The following is an 11,667-nucleotide window of genomic DNA, read 5'->3' as shown; positions in this document are numbered from 1 at the left end:
AGGGTTATTTTCAAGGGTTTTTGGCCATGGGTTCGGGGTTCGATTCCACCACCCTGTTTGGTGGAATTAGGACTTCCCAAGGGCTCGAGATTGGTCCCGAGGCTAGGTTATGGACTTAAGGGTTGGTGATAACTTTGGTCTATGATTGTGGCTAGGTTCGCGCTAGGGCTCGGGAAGGATCGTGCTTAAGGATCACAGTGAACAAAGCTTGCAAATCCAAAGGTAAGAAAACTGCACCCGGTTATATGTTTGTGATGGGACTAAGTGCTCCCGGTATCTGTATAATGTCAATGATGGTATCATGCCATGGGACATGTGATAGCGGCCTAAGGGTGCCGTACACAATATTTGCGCACAGGGCGCGGCTTGGGCACTGGTAGCCGAGAACAGCTTAATATTCACTGAGCTTGGTTTAAGCGGGACGGAGTCAGTGGGATAACGGAGGGTGCGGCATGAGGGCGCTAAACCTAGTTATCATTTGTGAATTGATGTATGATATGTTTGGTATGATGAATACTTGGTTATTCTGAGTGTTTAAATGGTTGAGAACATGTTTATGGAATATGTGATATTGAATTGTCTGTTGATTGCTTACGCTCTGTTATTGTGTTTTCTTGTTGGGCCTTGGCTCACGGGTGCTACGTGGTGCAAATAAGGGCAAAGGCAAGTTAGACCCGTCCTGAGATGGAGAGCTGTGGGGCTGAATGTACATAGCCAGCTGTTCACTCACCATGGCCGAGGAGTGGATCAGGATAGGGATTACCTAATTGTTTGTTTTGCCTTAATATGACTAATACTGTATTTAATTCTTGAATCTTTTGTAAATGGTTTTAATCTTAATATTTTTGGGATCCCGTGTAAACTGGAAATGTTTCTTTATAAGAAATGTGACTTTTAAGACCAAAATGTTTTAACCCTAGTTCCATTATAGTATCAGTAACACATTTTTAATTAAATGACTTCTTTAGCAAGTCTTGCACTTTTACAAACACACAGTGTAACGGTCTTGGCTATCCAGGGCGTTACATTATTGCTGAGGTTTTTAGTGTTTAAGATAAGTAGTTTAGGTTGAATATGAGCTTTAACCTCTGGAATTTTTGTCTTTGTGGTGTTTGGGTTTGAGAGTTTGAATATGGGTTTTGGGGATTGATTGGAGTTTTTGGGAAAAACTTGGTTGGGTTTTGTTGCCTGTGGTGAGTAGAGTGTAGTTCTAAGGCTAATTTTAAGTTTGAATGATGATTGGAGTGAGTTTTTGGAGTTTTGGCTCGGGAAAGTTCGAAGGGAGAAACCTAGAAATTTCCATTTCTGGTGCTAATGCTGTAGCACTAGGTTGGGAGCGCTACAACGCTAGGCTGCATTTCTGGGGGGGCTTTGGTTTCTGTTGGTAGCGCTGTAGCACCCTATAGGTAGCGCTGTAGCGCTACCTTGCCTCTAGAACTTGGTTTTTAGGTACTTTCTAGGGTTTTTCTTGGGGGCTCGGAGGGACAGTTTCACCACTTCGTTTGGTGGAATTAGAGGTCCTGAGAGTGTGAGTTTGGTCCTGTGATTGTCTTTTTGGAATTTAAACTCATCAAGGAACCATTTATGAATTGTGACTAGGTTTATCGCCAAGGCTCAGAGCTAAGGATCGTGCTGGAACCATTTCGCATTCTCCGCTCGGAATTTAAAGGTAAGAAAATTGCACCCTTTTATGTGGATAAGTTGGGACTAAGAGTTCCCTATATTTTTATGCAATATTGTATGGTGGTATTATGCCATGTGAGTATGAAATAAACGACTTAAGAGTGTCAGAATTAATATTGGCGCATAAGGATGCGGCTCGGGCATTGGCAGCTGAGGTTAATTAAATAATCGCTGAGCTTGGCCTAAGCAAGCCAGAGTTAGTGGATTGAACATTGGGCTCGACCTAAGTGAGCCAAAGACAGTGACTTGGTCAATCACTTTGCCCACATGTTTTATTTTCATGATTATTTGCTTAATATAAACTTTTATTAAATCCCGACCATAGAGCTAATCATATTTATAGTGACGTAATCATAGTGGAATATAAATATGATTATATGTTCAACATAAGTTAGTCCTAAGATTAGTTAGTGCACAGGAATTACATTGACTTGACAATCTACGATATGATCTACTTACACATTTTGGTGTTATGTTCTTTCCAAAACATTAGCAAAGTAGATAAGATCGGATGTATTTGTTACATTGGACTGGACCGATATTTACAGTAGATACGATAAGTAAACATACCGATATTATCTATTGTAGTCATATCATATAGTTGATCATAGGTCAATTCATTCTCAATTTTGAGTGGTTAGTATTCTAACTGATTGTATTATTTGAGTTCTTTGACTTGTTCGTTACCAGCTTACGCTACGGACTAGCCCATACTTACATCTTGGGAACTCGGTAGTATAACGATGGTTTCCTTTTAGTTTGGTTCAAGGTGCTAAATGATAGAGATCTCATTTTAGTAATTAATATTAGTTTTCTGAAATATCATTTGCAAGGAACTAAGTGTTTTAAGGATAAAATACAATGAGGGGAAGACAGTATTTTAGTCCCATCTCATTGTAGATTGTTTATAGAGGATTGAGTGATAATTATGGTTGTAACAATGGATAATTAATAACGTATCCATATTTCTTATAGATCGTTCTATGAATTCTAGAGTGCAATTCCGAGTCTTTAGTGGAGTCACGGAGAATTAATAAGTTAGTAAATTTATTTGTTAAATTTATGATAACTTATTGGAACTTGATTTCATAGGCCCATGGTCTCCACTGTACCTTGGATAAAATCATCTAGATAGTCTCAATTAATTGATTTAATTATCAATTAGAATTATCAAAGTTGACCAGGTCAATTTTGGATAGTTTCATAGAGTTATGTATATGGAAAAGAAAAGAAAAATTAGGACAGATTTATTAATTAAGATAAATTGGTATCTAAATTAATAAATAAGTTTAAATGAATGTTCAAATTATAAATAATTAATTTGATAAAAGATTTAAATAATGATTTAATTAATTAAATCAATAAAAAATAATACAGGCATTGATTTTAAGTCCAATGAGCTTATAATTAAATAGAAAATTTCACGGGTCTAAAGCCCATGATAATTTGGACTTAGGTTTGATTATTGAATATTATTTTATTAATTTTTTAATTAAATAAATGACTTAATTGAGCCTATAAAAGGAATGCTAAGTGAGAGTTGAAAAAATAGAGATGTTTTAGAAGATAGAAAGACTATTTGATAGAAAATCAAAAGATCTATTCTTGATGCTCTAGGTTTTAGATTCTCTCTACATCATAAGTCCTTTTCTAAGCCTCAATATTCTTTTATCTTCTTCTCTGTATTTATCTCATGTGTTGAGAATTGCCCACTCTAGTCTAGGTGATTCTAAGGATACTTTGGAAGGTTGTGAAGAAAATTGAATATCGGTTCAGTTTCTTGTTGATACCCTGGGACAGAAATGATTCAAGGGTTAGAGAAACTGAAAGAATGACTCAATCATTCTGCTGCACAATAATGTAAGTGTTCTTATCATTATCTCTGTATGAATTCAATTTTAGAAACATGTTCTAAGTTTTCTCATATTAATTTGTTTAATATAAGATCTACATGAAAATAAATAAGATCATGTATAAGTCTTACCAACACGTTCAAGTGTATATCTCGCTTCTGGGTTGGCTTAACCTTTTCGGCTAACATTTGGCACGTTACTGTTGCGCTGGACTCCTGAGTCGAGCCTTTATACCCTCGAATTATATGCCGAGTCCATCAGCCTTTGACTGATAAGCCGAGTCTTTTAGAGTTCGACTGGTAAGCCAAGTCCTTTAACTCTCGACTGATAAGTCGAGTTATTTACCTTCTACTAATAAGTGAAGTCCTTGTTCTTTGACTGATAAGTCGCGTTCGTATCCTTCGACTGATAAGTCGCGTCTGTGATCTTCGACTGATAAGTCGAGTCCTTTAACCTTCAACTGATAAGTTGCGTCTGTAGTCTTCGACTGATAAGTCGTGTCCTTTAACCTTTGACTGATAAGTCGAGTCTGTAGTCTTCAACTAATAAGTCTAGTCTATGGTCTTCGACTGATAAGTCGAGTCTGTGGTCTTCGACTAATAAGTATAGTCTGTGGTCTTCGACTAATAAGTCAAGTTCATAGAACCTGTTATACCATTGACTATTAAGCCAAGCCCTTCATCAGATAACATATATAAATCTTTAGCTTATAAGCTAAACTTCCCCAATTAGATATACAGATCAACAACATTACATAACATAGATAAATAGAACACATTCCATATGTTTAATAAAAAATTCTCACATAATATTAATTCTGTACTATAATCGGGTTGAGCCCTGAATGCAGATTGGGTGCAGTTTTCTTATCTCAGGTCTGAGTATAGCGTAAAAATAAGAACGACCCTCGAGCATGATCCTGATTCCGAGCCCCTAGTGATAACCTAGTCACAATCATAATATACAATACCGTCAATAACGAGCAATTAAAGGCTTCCAGATCGAGTCCTAGTCTCCAAGACGTTGAATTATACTAAACCGGGTAGTAGGATCAATCCCGAGCCCTTAGGGTTGAGTTCCCACACTCAAAAACCCTCTTGGGGCTCAAAACTTCTTAAGCATCGCGGCCCCAGGCACCTATGCCGTGACCCACCCAAGTCAGAGGCCCCAACCTCCTTTTTCACTGAATACGCGCTGCAGTACAACCTAACAGGCGCCGTGGTGCGCCCTTGCGTCAGAACCCTTCCTTGGCCCCTGAGTTCAAGAGGGTCGCGACACCCCAAGAACAGGGTCGCGACCCGACCCTACGAACCCATAATTCTCTGGTTTTTCTTCAGCTAAACCCAATCAAAATTACCCCAAATAAAACCTAGAATCTCAATTCAATCCCCATAGCAGATTTAACATCTTCCCAAAAACAAAACCTCAACTCAACACACTTAAACCTCCACCCAAAATTCAAATTCATAACCTTGAGCCACAAGCTCAAGAACATCAAATCTTAAACATAATTTAATTGAAACAGAGGTTAAAACTTTACCTCAACTGTGATCTAAGTCCCCTAGCTGTAGCTAATCCAATTCTAGAGCTAAACCTCCAATCTCCCAAGCTTCAGCCAATAATCCCGAGGCTTGGGGTACCAAAAACGTTCTCGACGACAAAATCGCCAAAATCCTTGGTATTCCTACCTAATCTCACTAACTCCAAAAATATCATCAATTATTCATTCTCGTTACCCGATAACCTGATAACGTGCTAGATACCCAAAATACCCCTTGACTCACCCCGAGTTGGGTATTAGGTCCCGTTGTGACTTTCCCGCTAACTTGCTCCCTAGGATTGTCTCGTGCTGAGTAACCCAAATAAATCCACATAATAATGTGGTCTCACACATATATCACATATATGCACATATATACAATTATACCCATAACGAGCAAAATTATGAAAATTGCCCTTCTAATAAGAAGCGGACCCATATGCATATTTAATACTCCTAACACATGCATTTCTAGTCATATTATCATATAACTCACATAATTACATAATTACACACGAATATATCTCATATAAGCATACAATTCCATAGATTGACATCCTGGACCCCTAATCAAGGCCCTAAGCCTTATTGGGTAATTTGGAACGTTACAACTATTGTCTACACTATGACTTTTTCTATTCTTATTTTATTTATATTATTAATTTCTTTTTTAATATTATTGTATTTTATATATATAATTAAACAAAGGAATGCATATTTTTAAATTAATTAAAATATGATATTTTAAAGATATTTTATGATAATTTAAATAATTAAATTATATTTATTTAAAAATAATAATGACATACATATATATATATTTTTTTATCTTATAAATTTTTGTGATAATTTATTTTTTATCAAGTGATTTGAGCTATTTTTCTTCATCAAATTCACCAAAGGACATTGCAAGATACATTAGAAACTAAAAATAGTTGATGCATATATACTGAAATTCCGATTTTTATGATTACCAACTTAATTATTCAATTTAAATAACTAATTGCTAAACTGTTACAGAAATGTTTAAACAGACTATCACCAGAAGATAAAAACGAACATAAGGTAAATAACACACGAAATTATACGTGGTATCAGCAATCTTTGCAAATTGCTACTAGTCCACAAGGCCATGCCCAAAGAATGAAATTTATCAGAAGAATATCTAAATGATTACAAAACCAAATTGACTTATACAAATAAAGACTCCCTCTTGAATTTGTCGTAACTGTTGTAATCTAAACTCCTAATCAAATTTCTGAAGTGCTAAGATCTTGAACTCCCTTCAAATCATAACACTTGCACTTTTCCTCCCGAAAAGTGACTCACGAACAAGACTTCTCCCGAAGCTTGATGAACAATGTCCAAGTGTGTTCAACCTGCACTATTAACACAAAGAAAACAATACAGAAGTACACTGTAATAAACCACTAAGAACTTGCTGGACTCAAGTTCTTCACATAATAAAAAGTCTCTCTAAAACTTGAAAATATTTGGAAAATAATACACCAAGAGAGATGATAAAAAAACCAACAACCTAAGAATGATTATATACCATTTATAATCCCTTTAGGTTGTGGAAAACAAATCAAAAACCAATAAGCCAATAAATGGAAAATCTTCCCAAACAGGAAAGTCAGAATCTGTTCAAATAGACTGGCAATCCATTCAAACAGATTCATTGAACCTGGAAAGTTTTTAAACCCAGTTTCTTTAAATAAATAAGGAAACAATATATACATTATCTCTGCAAGTTGTACACGATTCTTGGACAAACAAATCAGATCAAGAAATAAATATCAATAATTTCCATATATACAAAAGTTAAGACAAGATAATCTTTTATAGGAAATTATATATTTATTCTATTAACATATATAAAATAATCTGATTTAGAAAACATTTATCAACAAACACAGGAAACTGCCCATTTCGAAAAATCTTCTTAAATTAATTTTGTCAAATATGCCAATAAATGTTTTTACATATACTATTGTCTACATTATGATTTTTTCTGTTCTTATTTTATTTCTATTATTAATTTCTTTTTAAATATTATTGTATTATATATATATGTCATGTAGCCATGTAAATATATATCTATGTCAATATTGTGTTTATATGTCATATATGTAGAGATTATTGATATATATATATATATATATGACAATTCTTCTATAGGGGCTTCACTTTAAGCCCTACTGGTAGGGTTTTCAGTGTTTCTCGACCCGTGAATAGTTTTCGGCACGACTTTTTTTTATGACCATGTATATTGTAGCTATTTAGAGCATTTCCGAATAGTTTACAGTACTGAAAACAATGTTCAAACATGTTGTTTTCCACGCGCATAAAAAAAATTAGTCACGCGTGCAACAACATGTTTGAACCTAGTTTTCGGTACTGTAAACTATTCAGAATTTTCTGAAAATTTGCAGGATGCTCTAAATAGCTACAATATACACGGTCATAAAAAAAAATCGCGCCGAAAACTATTCACGGGTTGTAAACACTGAGAGCCCTACTAGTAGGGCTTAAAGTGAAGCCCCGATAAGAGAATTCCCCTATATATATATACTATAGAACTATAATTCATTCTATAAAATATATATATATTAAAAAAAAACAGTGAACTATATTTTATTAAAATTATAGACAATGTTTACAATTTTAAAACTAAGCGGCACGTTTGCTTTTAAAAATGAAGAAGCACTAAATAAGAAGGAACACAAAAAAAATATTAGGTGATATTTTTTATTTTATTTTGAATTGTCTCATAATCCAACTTTATACCAACAAATAATAATATTGGTTGATGAACATTTTTGTTTGAATACCAAAAACTAAACTACTTATATATGCATATATGTATTGTGCGTGTATATAATATATATATTTTTAACTTATATGTAAAGTACATAAAATTTATTTATTTGACCTCACTATAATTTGTATGTATGTTTTGGACTGGGTTCAAATCCCACTTTAAAATTTTTTAAAAATTGAGTGGGGGCCCCACATGCCCCACCTCCACTGTTAGAGAGTATTTTGGATTGTAAGTGTAATAGAGAAAGTTATAGGGAAGAAAAGAGAGAGATAAGTTTATATTTTATTTTAAATTTATTAATATATTTTTAATTATACGTAATTAAATGTATCTTTTGATCATATTTAAATTGACCAAAAAACTAATTTTTAAAAGTAAAATATTATAATTTTCCCACTATCATCCACCCATTATCTATTTACATGTAGTTACTAAATAGAGCTACAATTGCAAGGAAATATAAATATGACTTTTTTTATTAGTATACTATAGTATTATAAATAAATGATAATAATGTTATAGATTCTTTAAATTTTCACTATTAGTGCAAAATGAGTCAACCATAATAGTAGTCATTAATAAACATAAACAATCCTTACCATAAATAAGAAATCTTCTCATTAATACTTCCTTATTTAACCCAATTAACAACAACAACAACAATAATAATAATAATAATAATAATAATAATAATAATAATAATAATAATAATAATTAAAAAAACTCATAAATAGTATATAATGCCCAAGCTTGTATTTGAAAGTTGTAGACAGATTTTTTTTATAAACTAACAGGTTTATAAATTGTTTGTTTTATTATTTACTTATAATGTCAATTGTCATTAAAGAAGTATTATTGCTTTTATATTTTAATAGAAATAATCCAAATAACTAGTGATTGAGCAATAACATTACTATACCTCATAATTGATTTCTATTTTATAAATATTTTAATAACTATTATGTTTCTTTTTTTAACAAACAATAGTATGTTATTTGTGTGCATAATCTTATAAAGTATTTGATTTATTATCTATATATATATAAATGAGAGCTTCAAGAAGATGATGTGGCACTTTAAAATTACTCAAAACTATTTTTTCTATTTTCTCCTTTAATCTAATTTTTTTATTCATTTTTATTAATAAGGAGATGATGTGTCATTCTAAAATTACTCCAAACTATTTTTTTTATTTTCTCCTTTAATCTAATTTTTTTATTCATTTTTATTAATAATTATTTAAACTTTATTTTTTTAGATATTTAAATAAGATATTTTTTTAATTAAATACCTAATAAACTAACAAAAAATAAAATAAAACAAAAACTACATTAAACATTATTTTTTTAGATATTTAAATAAGATATTTTTTGAATTAAATACCTAATGAACTAACAAAAAATAAAATAATAAAAAAAACTACAAATATATACTACATAATATACTAATAAAATAACATCTTTGAAGCGGTATATAAAAGATTATCCAAACGAGTAATCAACATTTTGATAAAACATAAGGTCCACGGGTTAATTTTAAAAAATAAAGGGTCCAAACGGGTAATCGGCTAAAATACAAAGTTCAAAATAGTGTGTATATATAATTTACTTTCTATAAAGAATTTTTAACACTTTGAATAAATACATAGTCCAAAGATTATTTTTTAAAAATAAAGAGTCAAAACAAGTAATCGGCCAAAATATAATGTTCAGATAATCAATCTATCTATTTCTATTTTTAACATCTTGACAAAACTTGAGGTCCACAAGTTAATTTTTAAAAATAAAGACCCCAACGAGTAATCGGCTAAAATACAATGTTCAAAATGATGTGAACCCTTACAAAAAAACATAAATTATATATAATTTAATTTTTATAAAGAATTTTTAACCTTTTGAATAAATATATGGTCCAAATGTTAATTTATAAAAATAAATGATCAAAATGAGTAATCGGCAAAAATACAATGTTCAAATAATCGATCTATCCAATCTTATATTTAACTTTTTGACAAAACACGAGTTCTAAAAGTTAATTTTTAAAAATAAAAGGTTCAAACGGGTAATCGCCCAAAATAAGTCTTACACAAAACATAAATTTCTATATACATAATTTAGACTTTTTATAAAAAAAATCACGCAAAGCGTATAGTAATGATAATAATAATAAAAAATAAATGCACACGTACAACAAATTTTTTGAACTTTGTTTTTTGTTATTTAATTATTCAGAATTTTTCAAAAACTTGCAAGAGATTTGATATAAAATGGACACCATTATGAAGAAAAAAAATTGTATTCAATAAGCCCTCACGTGTCCATATAAGGAACATGTTGTACGAGTAGGGTGAAAAAGAATCTATGTCGTAGGATTCTCCTAAAAGTATTTTAAAATATGTATATTTTTTAATAATTACAAAAGACTGCGCGAAGCGCGGTTATGTTTTCTAGTATATATATAAAGGAGAGCTTCAAGGAGATTATGTGGCATTCTATAATCTCTTCAAATCACTAATTCTATTTTCTCCATTAATCTAATTTTTTAATTCATTTACAAAATCCATTATTTTTTTTAAATTTTAAATTCATATACATTATTTTTCTACAATATCTTCAAAGCACTAATTCTTTTCTCCATTAATCTAATAAACTTATAAAAATTTAAATAAGATAATAAACTTACAAATTTTTAAATAAGATATTTATATAAGATAATTTTTGAGTTATTATTATTAACAAAGAATAGAAATAGTGCCTTGAATGGGTAATTTGTTACTAATTTGTAATATTATTAATTAAAAATGCCTAATATATATTTTTTAGTATAATATCAGTTATTCCATACGTTAAGCTAAGTTTAGATTTTTTAGTATAATATCATTATTAAGTAAGATGCTTTATTTATTTGGTTTAGATTTTTATTTTTTTGGGTGCATTACATTGATTTTTTTTAATTTTTAATATATATTTTAGACTAAATAAATAATAAATTACTTTAACTTACATTTAAGAAATAGCATAAGCTTATAGTAGGCAATTAACGTAGACCCCCTCTATATATTATTCTATAAAAATATGAAGTACATGATATTATTATGCTGTAACCATATGTTGATTTTTATACCATTTAATGATAATATAAATTAATAATATTATATATAAATATCTCTTCATGATTATATATATATATATATACATATATTCTACACCTTCTCTATAACTCATATTTTCTTCTACTCTATTTTTTTTTTCTCTTCTTCTCTCTAAACTCATTCAATAATTTTCATAATGAAGTATTCTTTTCTTTCCGACTTAAACAATGATAGAGATGATTGGATAGTAAGGATCAGAGTTTGTAGAGTGTGAGAGTCTGTCAATACTAAGAAGAATGAAGAATTAATTAGTATGGATATGATTTTTATAGATGAGAAGGTTAAATCAAAATTTCTTTTCTCAGTTTTCTTTATATTATCAATTATTTTATATTTAATTAATATATTGTGTGTTTTTGTCACAGGCTAATCTAATACATGCAACAATTAGGAAAATTTTAGTGTCTAAGTTCACGCACCTATTGAGTGAGGGTTCTTTATATAGTGTAAATAATTTCAAAGTTGTTGCAAGCACAGGGCAGTATAGACCACTTTCAAATGACCATAAAATTATTTTTTTGGTTTCAACTAAGCTTAAGAGGCTAGAAGAAGGAATGATGAGCATTCCAATCAATGAATTCCAATTCATATCTCCAAATTTGATTGATTTGCGTGT

Source organism: Humulus lupulus, chromosome 2, assembly GCF_963169125.1.
Source record: "Humulus lupulus chromosome 2, drHumLupu1.1, whole genome shotgun sequence".
Classification (NCBI taxonomy): Eukaryota; Viridiplantae; Streptophyta; class Magnoliopsida; order Rosales; family Cannabaceae; genus Humulus; species Humulus lupulus.
This window is presented reverse-complemented; position numbering follows the sequence as displayed.